Source organism: Sphaerodactylus townsendi, linkage group LG14 (genome assembly GCF_021028975.2).
Source record: "Sphaerodactylus townsendi isolate TG3544 linkage group LG14, MPM_Stown_v2.3, whole genome shotgun sequence".
NCBI classification, from domain to species: Eukaryota; Metazoa; Chordata; class Lepidosauria; order Squamata; family Sphaerodactylidae; genus Sphaerodactylus; species Sphaerodactylus townsendi.
The window spans coordinates 26,348,242-26,363,764 of record NC_059438.1 but is presented as its reverse complement, the minus strand read 5'-3'; positions in this window follow the sequence as shown (position 1 = coordinate 26,363,764).

Sequence of the window (15,523 nt, the reverse complement as noted above, 5' to 3'; positions counted from 1 at the left end):
GTTAGTTCAATTACTTGATATATGCAGAAGATGTTGTAAATTTAAAGATTTAAATAGCTTACAAAGATGCCGGAGGCTCCATCAGTTAATTTCCTTAATTTATGGATTTTTTAGCTCAGCTTCTGAAATGGGGGAAAAAAAGAAGAAGAAAAGAAGAAGAGAACTAGGTCAATGGAGAGATTTGCATCCTGTTCTAGACTGCTGGTTTGGCTTGTCTGGGCCACCTCCCCAGCACGGCCTAACCATAGAACTGGGAAACCAATACTGGAGGGTTCTGGCTTTTCCATTCTGAAAAGAATAACTGAATTAGAAACTCTCAACATCTAGAGAGGGCTCCATTTGCCAACAGCATCTTCCATGGGAGTTGAGCAAGCTTCCTCGTTTTAGCCGCTCCCTTTTAACATCCACATTTTCAAGGGGGGCATGGAAAATTCATGGTCAGATTCTATTTCTTCCTTTTTGCTGCAGGGACTGGTGAATGGCTGCAACTTGGCAGTGCATCTTTTATTTCCCTGGTGTGCTGTCCAATGGGAAGAAAGAGTGATTCTTCCCAAAATCTTAATACTAACCCAGTTGGGTCTGCAATAGGCATGAGTATGGTGTCAGTAGCCTCGCTTTACCTGTATAGTGGTACTAAAATGGATGCTCATGCTAAACCATCTGTTTAGTAAGCCACAATTGAAATTGTGAACCTAAAGTGTTTGTGTCCTACTCTTCTGCTCAGATAAGCGTGATGCTTTCATCTGGTAGACCCTGGCTTGTATCCTAACATCCCACTCAGCCAAGTCGGAAGCCTTTCTCTGCCCTAAGGAGCATTCCGCCAACAGAAGAGGCTCTTTAGGTTGAAAGCCTTTCTCTGGTCTATGGAGACTTCTTTCCACGCAAGAGACTCAGGGTTAAGAAGTCTTCCACCAATGGAAGAGGCTCTTCATAATTTCATCTGGCCTAAAGTACCTTCTTCCAATGGAAGAGGCCCTTCTTGCTTGAATTCTCTTCTAGCTCAAATCCTCTGATGGAAGAGATTTTTTTCTGAGCTTCTTCAGTCTAAGGAAGGCTCCTGAGCCAGAAGAAGACTTCCAGCTTGGCTAAGAAGCATGGTGAGATATGAAACAATGGATTTAGATGACTTTTTCAAAAAGAGCCAAACGATGTCATCGATTAACGTTGGAGGAAATAATAACACAGGCCTGTTATGTACAAAGTTTGGGGGGCCCTGTTCCAGTGGCTATCTCAAAAATCCTCATGTGCACAAAGTCCTGTTATATGCTGCCTCTTTTTTCTTCTTTGCTGTATTGGCACCTCTTTTGTGGCTGCGAATGAATACATACATATGAATTAATCTCTCAAAGATGTAATCCAAACTAAACAGTATCAGGAAGTAACATCGCAATGTGATTAAGTATTAGTGTTTTCAATCTAACGTTTCTTTTCCCACTAGATGAAGTTTCTAAGATTTGCAAGGTACATGTCAAGGACGGGTGTATAAATGGAGTTTTATTTATTCACAACTCTAAGACTAATTGCTTCTCTTTGCCTGAAGGCCAAAAGATTGGTTTTAATATGACACTTCAAAAGTATTCATAGAACTACAGAGATACTAAAGTGTCATTGTTTTAAGTAAGAAATCTCGCTGTGGTACTTGTGACCCTGAAAAATAAAATCTTTCACCAGTGCTGTGGGTTTTTTTTCCTCCAGAATTGCATTTAAAGCTCAACTATTTAAAAAAACGGTACAAAGGAAACTATTAAATATCATGCCACATCCAAGAAAACCATTTTAAAAGGAAATGTCTTCCAAGCAGGAACTATTGTGCCCTTTATAGTATACATCCAAATTCATGACATGAAACTTGTGATCTTAAAAACAGAATTTCACTATTAAAAATGTTAGGATAGGATGTAATTCAGCCTGGATCTTGTTCTTTAATATTCATTGCTAAACAAGCAAGATGATACATAAGAATTAAACAGCAAAAAAAAATGTACTATGATGTTTCATCCTTTTCCAGTCAACATATTCTAAAGATTTCTTGCTGGAGATATTTAATTGCAAACAGACCGACTCTATGCTGTGTACTTTACATATGTGGCGGCTTTGGATTGCTTTGAGGACAAAATATTAGTTGCTGATGATGAATTTCTTACGGTTTTCTCTTTAATCTGTGTTCTGTGATATTTTGCACAAAAAAACTCCGATTGAAGAGAGATGTAGGACATGATCCTTAAAGTACTTACAAAACTCAAACACCATAAATAGAAATGTCATAAACTGAGCGGGGTGGCGGGGTGGCAGAGATGATCCCAATAGATTGGACCCCATGACAATTATGCTCAGTGGGTTTCAGAACAACTTGGATTTGGTTTTGGAACATAAGAAACACCCTGCTGGATCAGGCCAGTGTGTTTCTGTTTCTAGGAATACAGAGCAGATTTCTGTTGCCACAGTAATCAGACAAGTGCCTATGGGAATATGGGATGATGGGTTCCCCCAGTTTTTGTCTCCAGCCTCTAGTATGCAGGGGTGGATCATGCCCAGTAGTTGTTGATGGAAGGAATGTTTGAACACTTGCTGGTTTGGGCTTGCTGCCTATTGACCAGTCATGAACAGGGACTTTGTTCACTGACCCATTTGTTTGGCAGGTTGCTCCACTATTCCTGACTGAGCAGTGCAACATAAGCCAGCAGGGTGTAGTCGTTGAGAGCTGTGGACTCTACTCTGGAGAGCTGTGTTTGATTTCCCCACTCCTCCATGCAAGCGGCAGGCAGGGCTCTTATCTGGTGAACTGGATCTGTTTCTCCACTCCTCCACATGAAGCCTGCTGGGTGACCCTGGGCTAATCACATGTCATTCAAAACTCTCTCAGCCGCACCCACCCCACAAGGTGTTGTCTGTTGTGGGGAGAGAAAGGGAAAGGAGTTTGCAAACCGCTTTGAGACTTCTTACAGTTGAGAAAAAAGCGGGGTATAAATCCAAACTCCTCCTCTTCAGAGGATATGCATTCTCGTGCAGCCATTTTATCCTCATCGCAATCCTGGGCCTTTCCCCACTTACCTTAAGCCCCTGGGTCTCCCGGCACTCCCCACGACAGGGGCGGCGACAGCACAGCCGCCCCGACGCTGCTGCTGTCACGCCCCCTCAGCGTGCGGCATCCCAGGCGCTCTTCTTAAGGGCACCTTTTGATGACCCTGCGCAGAGTGCGGGGTCGTGGGGACCCCCGGGCGCTCACCTGGGATGCCGCGTGCTGAGAGCAGCGCGCGGCATAGGGGGGATCCAAGAGAGTGGGGAAAGGCCCCCTGTGAGATAGTTGCACTGTGACCGTGTGTTGGCCCCAAGTCACCCAGCAAGCTTCTATGGTAGAGTGGGGCTTTGAACCAGAGCCTTCCAGCTCCTAGTCTGAGGCCCCTTCTGCACATGCAGAATAATGCACTTTCAATCCACTTTCAATGCACTTTGAAGCTGGATTTCACTGTGCGGAATAGCACAATCCACTTGCAAACAATTGTGAAAGTGGATTGAAAGTGCATTGTTCTGCACGTGCGGAAGGGGCCCAAGACTTTAAGCAGTCCACTACTGGCCCCCAAATGCCTCTGCATGGAGCTACATAGCATGGGAACAGCCACAAGTAGTTAGATCAGTTACAAATCATATAAACCATTCAATAACCATTGCCAATTGGTGTAAACAAATTTTTTGCACCAATTGGCAGTGGTTCTTGAACAGATATTCTTTCAGGGCTGGCTATTTGAGATCCTTTCACATGTCACAGATTGAGCTTGGAACTATTTGCAGACACAACATGGTTCCTGCCATGGACATACATGAAGCCTCCTCTTGCTTCCCTTGGTCCAGCAGAGTCAGGATTGTCTAATCAGATCAGCTGCTCTTCAGGGTCTTAGGTAGGACTCAGGTCTTTCACCTCACCGACTACATGATCCTTTCACTCGGAGACGCTGGGAATTGAACCTGGGAACTTCTGCATGCCAAACAAAAGGTCTACTACAGAGTTACACTCCCTCCATAACTGAGACCTGGCTGCTGGTATCAGCATGTGCACACAATCAAAATGCCTACTGCATTTTAGTTCTGGAGTATACTGTATACATTCTTCTTTGTGTGATCAGAAGGCTCAATATGTCCTACAACAAAGGCCAAAGAAACTACTCTCATTAATTGATACTTCTCTGGAATGGCCCAATATGTTTTGCTTCCTCGATCTCTTGGTTGTCTTGATGAAGAAGAGCCGGTTTTTACACTGCACTTTTCTCGATCTCAAGGAGTCTCAAAGCAGCTTCCAGCCACATTCACTTCCTCTCTCCACAACAGACAAACCTGTGAGGTAGGTGGGGTCGAGAGAGTTCTGAGAGACCTATGACTGGTCCAAGATCACCCAGCAAGCTTCATGTGGAAGAGTGGGGAATCAAAACTGGTTCTCCGCATTAGAATTCCCTGCTTTTAACCAGTACACCATGCTGGCTCGCCTGGGCTCACACTCAACCAGAAGACAGAAACGCAAACCGCATGAGTAACCTGGCATAATTAAGCAACGGAAATTAGGAACTGGCATATTTAACACACGCATTCAAAAGTGTGAATTTCTTGCTGTTCTCAATCCCTTGTGTTTCAACAGTGTGCAAAGCAGAGGGACAAGGACTCTAGAGGATACACCTCTCACCTCCGGTGAGATCTGCTGCACAGCAGTCAAACAATTTGTGTTTGATGAACCCATGCATTTTAAACAGCACCCTCGGATGCGCCTGCCCTGCAGATACCTTTAGATGACCCAAGGAAGTGAACCAAGTGACACGCTATGGAGGAGAGCCACGCATGTCAAAAACATGGTGCTGTGGTGGAGACATGGTAGCCTGGAGGATAGTCCTCCAAGACTCAACCCACAGCAGGTACCTGAACAGTCCAGACAGATACTAAGGCTATGTGTCATCTCTGGCTTTGGAAGGGAGCATCGGATGCCCTTCAAGAACCATCTTGAGTTTTTAGAAAAATGTTCAAGTCAAGATCTACCAGGCTTTGCACTAGGAGCCGATGGATCTGTGTGATAGTACCCCTAATAGGGAGTAGTTTGTTGGAGGAAGAAGCATAGAGATACTTGCATGATTCCATGTAGCCAAAGACAGGCTACCAACCAGTCCAGGACAGAAATACTGGCCTGGGCTGTAGTTTGAGCAATGGTTCTTCATCCTTGAGTTCAAATTCCTGTATCTCCTGCCGCCTGGTTCCTCTTGCCTCTTCTTTGGACGGGTTCCTGGCCTTCATGGTTGCTGGCTCTCAGACTCTCACTGGTTGCTGTGAATAGCCATGCCCCCAGCCAACTTCAGAGAACTTCTGTTTTGGTTCTCCACAGTTGCCCTGATCCAACGATTTGCTCAGCTCTGGACTTGGACTCACTCGGTCTCCACTGTAGCGCTGCCTCCTTTGTACAACAATGTTTCATGTACAAAGAAGATGAAGAAAGAAGTTCCTGCAGGGGGTAGCAAGCTCTAGGTAGACAGGACTGTAAGGGAGGAGTAGCTTTTTTCTAAAGGGTTTCTCTTTGCCTGCAGAATGCTATCTCTAAGGCTTTTCTTCTGGAACTCTCTCTCTCTCTCTCTCTCTCTCTCTCTCTCTCTCTCTCTCTCTCTCTCTCTCTCTCTCTCTCTCTCTCTCTCAGCTAGGTAGGCTGCAAGGATGGTCTCTTCTCCTTCCTATCCAGTTTGTTAGTTCCATAAATAAATCTTTTGTGACCTCATCATTTCAACATGAGAGCCAATGTGGTGTTGTGGCTAAGGTGGTGAACTAAGACCTGGAAAACTCAGGTTCAAATCCCTACTTGTGCCATGGAAGCTTCCTGGGTGACTTTGGGTCACAGTCATACATCCTCTGAAGATGCCAGCCACAGATGCAGGCAAAACGTCAGGAGAAAATGCTGCTAGAACATGGCCATACAGCCCAGAAACCACACAGCACCCCACATTCGTTGATCAAACGCAGGGGCAGGGAGGCCACAGGCAATACAAATGACATGGCAGGAGAATAAGTGGAAAGTAGTCGGCAACAGGGAGGAGGGTGGCGGGGGAGCATGCAAAGCTGTGCAAGGGAATGTGTGGGTGGGGGGGGGCGGCGGGTAAGACTAGGTGGGCTGGCTGTGGGCAGAGGGAAGAAGTCTGGGGCAAAGCTGCGCCCACTTGCAAATCTGTCCCTCTCTGGCAGCAAAGCAGAATTAAAATCATGCTATATGTGGATTTGTTTGTTGCAGAGAAAATGGAAAGTGAAAGCAGAATTGGAGGAAATATATCCATACACAAAACCTTGCCACGGCAGACATTTGCCTCCACTACGCAGCAAACACCTTGTGTGTAATCTGCCTCCATCACATTCCTTTGGACTTTGGAAAGTTTGGGGATCACTTACAATGTTGCAAGCAATGTCCCAGAAGTGCTACTGGGGTTGTATTTCCCTTGGGTGGAGCTGTTGGACTCTGAAGAGAACACAGTTCCCCTCTTTCATACTCTATAATGTTAGAAAGATTAGTGTCAAGTTGGGGCAATGGGCTTAGTGGTAGAATACCTGTTTCCGTGCATAGTCACACCTTCAGTCCATAGGGTCATGAATGGATTTCAGGCAGTATTCCCTCTTTGCTTTAGATAGTGTTGCCTTGTCTTTTAAGCCTGTATTTTGGGGGGCTGTCCCTCTTTTCAACTTTGGTTTGTGACCAGTCACTCTTCTGCCTTACTCAAAGGCCTGCTAATTATTTGGCTACAGTTGCAAGCTCTGCCTTGGCAAATGCTGGGAGATTTTGAGGGCAGTGCCTGAGGAGGGTGGAGTTTGAGGAGGATATGACATCACTCCCAGGTGATTTCCCCTCATCTCGATGGTAAAGCCCACAGAGTCATTGGGAAATTTCTAGAACATCACCATGGAGGCAATTTTCTGGTCATTTTTTTTTCTCCCATTCTTCAGTTTCTCAAGAGCAGGGCATTGAGGCTGAAGGAAAGCCAAATATTTACAGAATGAAAAGGAGATTAGTTGGACGGAGAATAGGCATAGGATACCCAGCCAGAATGCATTTTCATTTCTGTGGCACTAAGACTTGACTGGAAAATACATGATGAACCCAGAGAGAAGGACCCTGGTACAATGAAAGCATACTTCCAGTGTGCATCCCAGAGGTGGGATCCAGCAGGTTCTCACAGGTTCCTGAGAGCAGGTTACTAATCATTTGTGTGTTCAGAGAGGGGGTTACTAATTGGTGATTTTGCCACGTGATTTTTGCCTTAGTTACACCCCTCCTCTCAGCGGTAGCGTGCAGAACTTGAAGCAGTCTAGTAGGAGGTGCACCGGCGTGCGTGGCAGCCTGCGCCTGTGTGAAGTCGTTTCCCGCCCAAGGACTGGCGCAGCGGCTGCGTCCTTGCCACAGCCCCGCCCAGGAATGCCGCACCCCTGGAATGCCCAGCCACGCCCCCATCATGCCCCACCCCATTGGTGCTATGCCACAGTTTGAATCCCACCACCATGGGAACCTGTTACTAAAATTTTTGGATCCCACCACTGGTGCATCCTGTACATGTGTGTCTCCCTGATCATAAACGGTAACAGCTGTCAGGTTGAATTGACTCTGTTAGACTGAAGTGGCCCATAATGCTATAAGGCAGTTATGTATGAGTGCAAGACATGGGAACTGCCGAAGATATCCTGGGGACTGTCCAAGCTAGGAGTCTCATATGTCTGTTCTCACACATTTGGCTGCTTCACTAGGTGTACTTTCAAAATGCAAACAGGGAAAAATACAACCCATAAACTTGATCAAAGAGGATTTTAATTGGAAAACAAGGATTGCAACTGTAAGGTACCTTGTGAGAAATGCTGTCTAATTTCCATTGATGGGACTCTTCTATAAACAGAAGAGGCCTCCATTTACATCTCAGCATTCTTTCAAGTGCCTGGCTATCACAGCAATGGGTGGGAATTCTGTTGGTTGCTTTAGAGCTACCATGGTGTAGTGGTTAAGAGCAGGTGGATTCTAATCTGGAGAAGCGGGTTTGATTCCCACTCCTCCATCTGAGTGGCAGAGGCTTATCTGGTGAACCAGATGTGTTTCCGCACTCCTACATTCCTCCTGGGTGACCTTGAGCTAGTCACAGTTCTCACAGACCTCTCTCAGCCCCACCTACCTCACCAGGTGTCTGTTGTGGGGAGAGGAAGGGAAAGCAGCTTGTAGGCCACCTTGAGTCTCCTTACAGGAGAGAAAGGTGGGATACAAATCAAAACTTGTCTCCTCTTCTTCTTCTTAGTCTGGAAACTCAGTAGTCCTGCCAAGATACAAGGCAAATGATGTTCTTCTGCAGATATGAGAAGAAACAGACATCGCAAAAGTATGTGTAAAGGTTTAAATGCACCAAAATGGAAAGGTGTAGAAGATGCACCAAATTACAAACTCTTGCCAATTTATTGTTATCGCTTCTGCTTAAGAATTTTGGGAACTGCAGTCTCATGAGGGTGGTGAAAAATTCCACATGAGATTTGTGGCCTAAATTACATATCTCAAGGTTCCCACTTTTAGTCTGCTGTGCAGATACAGCTTAAGAGAGGTAGCCCTTTAATAATAGTCTCCCCCCCGCTGCCCCACATATTTAATAACTAATGGTAAGGGGTTCTTTCAGCCAATTAACTTCCTGTTTTTTGACCCAAACAAATAATTTTATTTATTTATTTTTTGTATTTTTATCCCACCCTAAAACATAAAACTCATATTATTGCAGAGCGGCCTTAAAGGGTCCAGTCTGCAAAGAGCACCTCTCCTCTTGCAGCCAGCAGTTCCAGTAGTGTGGAAGACAGCAGAAGCGCTGAGTAAAGCAAGAGCAAAGCAAGAGCAGGAACCAAAGAGGGAGAGGGGGTCCAGATCTCTCACACACTAGACACAGTTGGCACAAATACCTTCTTCTGGCCATGTGAGGCTTCTAGATTGAGAAGAGGAGGAGGAGGAGGAGTTTGGATTTATACTCCTCCTTTCTCTCCTGCAAGGAGACTCAAAGAGGCTTACAATTGTTTAGTGATTTTCAAAAAACCTGGGTTGGGGGAAATAACGCAGGGCGCACTTGTTTGGAGGGTGGGATTTGTACAAAGCCCCCCCCCCCCAAATGTCCGACACCTGTGTTTATTGGCCCGTGCAGAAGAGGCCTCAGTGGTTCAGTGGGGTTTGAACCGGGGTGTCCCAAGTCCTAGGTGGACACACTCACCACCATGTAACACCACTCTGAGTTCCTCAGACAAACCATCTAGCTTTCCGTGCTGTCCTGTCCAGCCCCTCATAATTATCTTTTACTCTATGGCCTCATCTCACTTTTATTTAAATGTTATTTGTGCTTTTAATAAAGAAAATATTAGGATGTGTTGCGTTACTTTTACATTTGAATCTGAACATTTTGGTAGATGTTTTAACTCTAATGTCATGGTTTGGACACCCCTGTCAATCAGAACCACCTGGCTGGAAGTTATTGAAACCCAAGTATTTTAATATTCAGCATTTACTCAGTAATCAATGTTTGAATTGTGGAGTTCAGTAATAGTCTATAAACAGAGCAGGTAAATTTAGTTTGAAATAAAAATGATTTGGTGTTGTGGGGCTGAGCAGAAGGCGCTTGTTAGGGGAAGTTTATGGTAACAATTAAGTTCTAATGTTTGAGTCCATTTGAGTAACATTATACAAGGCCTTTACTATGCAGTGGAAGAGACATTTAATATGCAGGGAACTATTACTCAGATTAACTTCCTGCTGTTTCAACTTCCTGTTGGATGGAAATGGAAATTGACTTTCTGTCACAAAGAGCCTCTTTTGTGTATAAGGACCATTTAAAGTGACCAAGTGTTGCATTAGAAATTTGTCTGATTCATCTTAGCAGTTCTTGATACCATCCATATACATGTAGGCAAGGATATTCAGCCATCCCTTGTTGTAGGGCCAAGCTCAGTCTGGCAATTGGTAGGAGGGTTGGTGCAGGGACATAGTGAGCAGTGACATCACTTCCTGGTAGCTTTAGGTTTTACCATCGAGTTTCTTGACCACTGGAGTTACCTGATGTCATTTCCTGGTTTCCCCCAGGAAAACTCATATTAATTCCTGTTCGTCTTAAGTTGTCCTTAGTGACATTACTGGTTGCTGATTTGTTTGGATCAGCAGGGTTTCTGTGTACGCGCAGTCTTGCAAAAACATGACCCAAACCTGTTAGTTTGAGTCATTCAAAGCCACACCCTGTGATTAGCTGGCGTCTGATCAATACAGTCAAACATGGAAGTTTGACTGTTGGTTCTGTTTGCTACAAAATTCACATCATTCCTCCTAGTAAACTGAATGTTTGAGTCAAGTGGCACTGAGACAGCTATTAGAACTTGGCTCTGTTTGTGTAACCTCAGCTTGTGGGTTCTGTGGGGCAGAACCTGGAATGAGTTTGCAACAACAATTTTTAAAAACAAAATGGTTTACTTTCTTAACACATAACACATAACACCAACATTTACCATCACATTTCAAGGTCCTGTTCAGGTTGCATTTTCAAGTCCTTATATTTACAGTCTACTGATACTGCCAAGTCCAATTCTTCTTTGCAAGTGGGTTGGCTCCTGAAGACTCCAAGGGCTTGTTGAACAGGATTCAACATGATGAAGGTTTCCAGGAGAACTCTCACCCATTACAATCATAAAAAGAAACCCTGAAACAATAAACTCCAACATTTACAACATAGCAAAAAACAAACAATTACCTTCCCAGTAGTTCCCAACAATATTGCAGTTTACCTTAACAAGGTGTTAAGGGCTTATACAACCAAGGTCTGAGTCTGGTAGCCTTGTCTCCAAACTATGAGCTCTGCAGCCTTCTGCTGCTTTGAGTCTCCACCCCTTTCTGGGTCAACCCATTCTGAGCATGGGGGTTACATTTGAACGCGGTTTCCAGAGCTCTTCAAGACTGCAGCCTTCTAGGGACTTCCTAGTCTAGCCTGCCCAGGATTCCATCACTGAGATTCAATTTCTCATTGGCGCAATGTCCTACCTATAGAATTTCTTGCTGCTGTTTATTGAAAGGATAGAACCTAGCTGATGATCATAGACTTGCTAAGAGTTCTGTGGCCTAGCAGTTCCTAAAACTCATTTTTACCCTAGCATAGCAACTTTCCAGAGAGACAGTTATTCCAAAGTGCTGGTGGAAAGGAGGACATAACGCGAATGGGGCATAAGGTGTTTTCAGAATGGTTTTTAATATTGTTTGGATGTCTTTTATATCAGTGTTTGAAATGTTTTATTTTGTTTCTATTGTTGTGACTCACATCAGGTCCTTAGATAGCCAGGAGAAAGGTGGGCATAGAAATATTTTCAGGAAATAAATAAATAAATAAATAAATAAATAAATAAATAAATAAATAAATAAATATGAAACATAATGAATTATGAAATTATGAAAAAAAAGTTTGAAACATTGGAAGGAGATCCAGAAATGGAAACACCCAGCTACATCTGACTGCGAAGGAATCAAAACTCATATATTATCATAGCTTAAAATTAGTAATTGTCGTACTGTTGTGAGTTAACCACATAGCAATATGTCACTGTGGGGGATTGTTAAGCCCCCAAAAAGCAGTGGTGGTGAGGTAAGTGACCAAAGGTAAGAAAAATGCCAGGTCTTGCAAAAAATAGGCCTCTGCTTGTCCACACAGTGTGCAGAGATGTTTGACTTGGTTCTTTCCCCCCAAGATTGTACCAAATAATGTCTGAAAAAGATCACAGCAGACTGGAAAACCGTACAGAAAATGGTCCATTCGGAGAAGGCATCGTGCGAATGTTCCTGAAACCTGACTCCAGTTTAAAGACCAAATGAGACCAGAGCAAAACCTCTGCCTGGGGGCAGTCTTGGTCTGCCCTTGGTCATTATTTGGAGGGCTGTATCCAATTTGAACCCAGTCATGTTGCTCTGGGATTCCTCCCATCTGCCCGGTTCTTGAGGCTGACATCGAGAGGAACATTCTGAATTTGCCAGAAGAACAAAACATTATGTTACGATTATGCCACTTGAGGCATCAAGACTACAGCTGTCGCTTTGGGGGCTGGCGTGACCTTCCTTGGTCCCTGCTTGTGCCCTACCTGCTCAACCTGTTACACGATCAAAGTCTGCCGTACTCATTGGTCCAAAGGAAACCAGCCCTGAATTGTCCTGCTGCTCAGGAAAGTAGGGGAATGTGAATCAGTCATTTATTTCACATGTCTCAGGGGTGAAGCCTGACATGAAAACACAGGCTCTGCATCCTAATGTGTCCTCTTGGGCTGAGACTGAGCCCCGAATCTATCTTTCCAGGATGTAAAAAAGGCTACTGTGTTGAGGACAGCTGGATCCTGTAACAAAAAGGCTTTGGACAGAGGCAGCATGGGGGGAAAGCAGTCTGGGGGTCACTTGTATGTCAAACTGCTTCGCTTAGATTAAATTATCTGCTGAAGAAAGAATCCTTAAACAGGGATATTTGGTGGAAGGAGTAATTGTGACTGAGATGACACCGGGAAGAGTCAGCTCTGGCTGGGAACTGTGTCCTCCTGCTGTTCAGCCTGCATCTGATATCTTCCTTCTGATCAAGACTCTGACCTCCAGGGGGTAAGAAGGAACTTTCTTTTTTGCTATTTTTAATTGATAAGTGTAGTTGTTCTGCAGTAAAAACGGGTCATCTGCTTGCGACCTCTCATTAAAATGTACAGCAACGGCTACGTTTCTGGGATATAATTAATTAGAAACCACTTCAGGAAGGGACAGGGTGGGGGTGAGGGCAAGATAAACTCTGCCTTAGAGTCGGAGATTCCCCGATTGCAGAGGTGGCTTTATGCCTGCCTTTCTCCATATGCGCGGCGAGCATCTGGAAGCTGTTGAGTTTCCATCACAACTCGAGGGAGAGCTTCTTCTGTGTCATTTATAAACTCTTTGGGGTGGATGTGAAGGCGAATAGTGCGGTGTTCACAATGACTGACTTACGTTTGTGGATCTTCCTTCCCAATGGAGAGGGTAACACCTTTTTCTCACCATGATGGTACAGAGGATTTCAGTTGCAAAGATAGAATCAGTTCACACCATGCAGGACACCTATGAACACACATGTTGAGGTCTGAAAACAAATCCTCCAGAACCTTCCAGATATACTCTGGAACTCACCAGAGTTCAAGACAGAGGTGTGTGCACAGGAATCTAGAGTGGATTTCAGAAGGAAGGAAGAACTTTAATGGATACTTAGAGGAAAACCTCAAGTTTAATAGCATTTTCTGGAGTAGAATTGGGCAGTTGTACCCACTTCTAGGTATTAATTCTGGTTTTACTTCTCCCATTCCTGTACAGTTGTAACAGTAAAACGCTGGTCCTAAAACTGAGTTCTGTATGCAACTGCAATTGAACTCCACCTGGACACATGCAAGTTGGACAAGATATCTACCCTCCCACACAATCACTCCACACTGTGCCATGGAGAGAAACATATCTTACCATCACATGCCTCTGAAGATGTCCACCATAGATGTGGGTGAAATGTTAGAAACAAAAATCTACCAGACCATGACGACACCGTTCAGCAAATCCATGACAGCCAGTTGATTTTGACCATGAAAGCCTTTAACGATAGAGTTCTCGGTCTAGCAGAAAAAGTTATAGAAGGGCTCAGACTTTTATCTACATTCTGGAAGCACCTTCTTTCCTACCTAGAGTACTTTAGACTTTATGAATATAACCATGGAATAGCGTGGAGGGTCCATGGGGGCTAATTGAACTTGTTCCCGTGGGTGGGCAAAACAGCTTTGAGCCATTTTGACCTAAGAATGGACCAGCGGGGAAAGGGTTAAGCACACCTCTTCCACTTTGGTGCAGCCTTCTTTGGATTACCCCAGGTTAAATAAAAATCTGTGGTGGAAGAAGAGGAGGAGGAGGAGGAGGAGTAGTAGTTTGGATTTATACCCCACCCTTCTCTCCTGTAAGGAGACTCAAGGTGGCTTACAAGCTCCTTTCCCTTCCTATAACAGACACCTGGTGAGGTAGGTGGGGCTTAGAGAGTTTCGAGAGAACTGTGACTAGCCCAAGGTCACCCAGCAGGAATGTAGGAGTGCCGAAACACATCTGGTTTAACAGATAAGCCTCTGCCACTCAGGTGGAGGAGTGGGGAATCAAACTCGGTTCTCCAGACTAGAATCCACCTGCTCTTAATCATGACACCACGCTGGAATACTGCGTGGGATCATGCAGAATCCTCAGGCGTGATGGTTAGATGTTGCTTTAGGCTGGAGAACATTCAGATTCAAATATTTGCTTGCCTTAAAACTCATTGGATGACCTTACATAGTTGTTCTTTCTCAGTGTAAGGCTGTAACCTACCTCACAGGGTTGTTCTGAGAATACATTGGAGAAACAGGAGGCAGGAAGAATTGCATAATGCTGCTCTGAGTGCTTTGAAGGAAAGGTGAGGTAAAAATATACCTGACAGGGGTAAAAAGCACCATTAAAGGCTCTGAAGAGGTGCAAAAGCCAGAGTCTATTCTGGGGGTGGGGGTGGGGGGGGTGGGGGTGGGGTGGGTGGGGGGGGTCTTTTTTAGAAGCCTGCCAGGAGAGGGCTTAGAATGGACAGAAACAGATTGCTTGTTAAACAGTTTTTGGAAGGTCTATTTGGAGAGGCTGAGGAGATGAGAAAGTGATAAAGAGTCTGAGGACCGGAATGCAGCCTGTTGAAAAGCTGCTGAATTCGCCCAGCCACCTCGGGGATGGCAGGCGTCAGAGTTTCACGCTGCATCGTAAAGTGCCGCCGCTGCCACCTCTTTCAACTGTCGGCTTTCTCAGGGCTGCTGTCGCTGCTGTGCTGACACTTGGCTTCCCATAAATAGATGTCCTGTAGCAGTGCCGGCTTGCCTGCAATCCGGAATTTGCTGTCAGGCGGGGTGGCCCTTGAGCTGTTTGCAAATGCGATTTTGGACTGTATCAATAGAAGTATCGTGTCAAGATCAAGGGATGTAATTGTACCTCTCTATTCTGCATTGGTTAGACCTCACCTAGAATATTGTGTACAGTTCTGGGCACCGCAATTCAAGAAGGATATTGATAAGTTGGAACTGGTCCAGAGGAGGGCAACCAAAATGGCAAAAGGTCTGGAATCCATGCCCTACAAGGAGAGACTTAGGGAGCTGGATATGTGTAGTTTGGTGAAGAGAAGGTTAAGAGGTGACATGATAGCCCTGTTTAGATATTTGAAGAGATGTCATGTTGGTGAGGGAGCAAGCTTGTTTTCTGCTGCTCCAGAGACTAGGACCAGGAGTAATGGATTCAAGGTAAAGGAAAAGAAAGTCCACCTAAACATGAGGAAAAACTTCCTGACAGTAAGGGCTGTCCGACAGTGGAATGCACTACCTCGGAGTGTGGTGGAGCCTCCTCCTTTGGAGGTTTTAAAAGAGAGGCTCAATGGCCATCTGTCTGGATTGATTTGATTGTGCATTGCAGGAGGTTGGACTTGATAGCCCTTGGGGTCTCTTC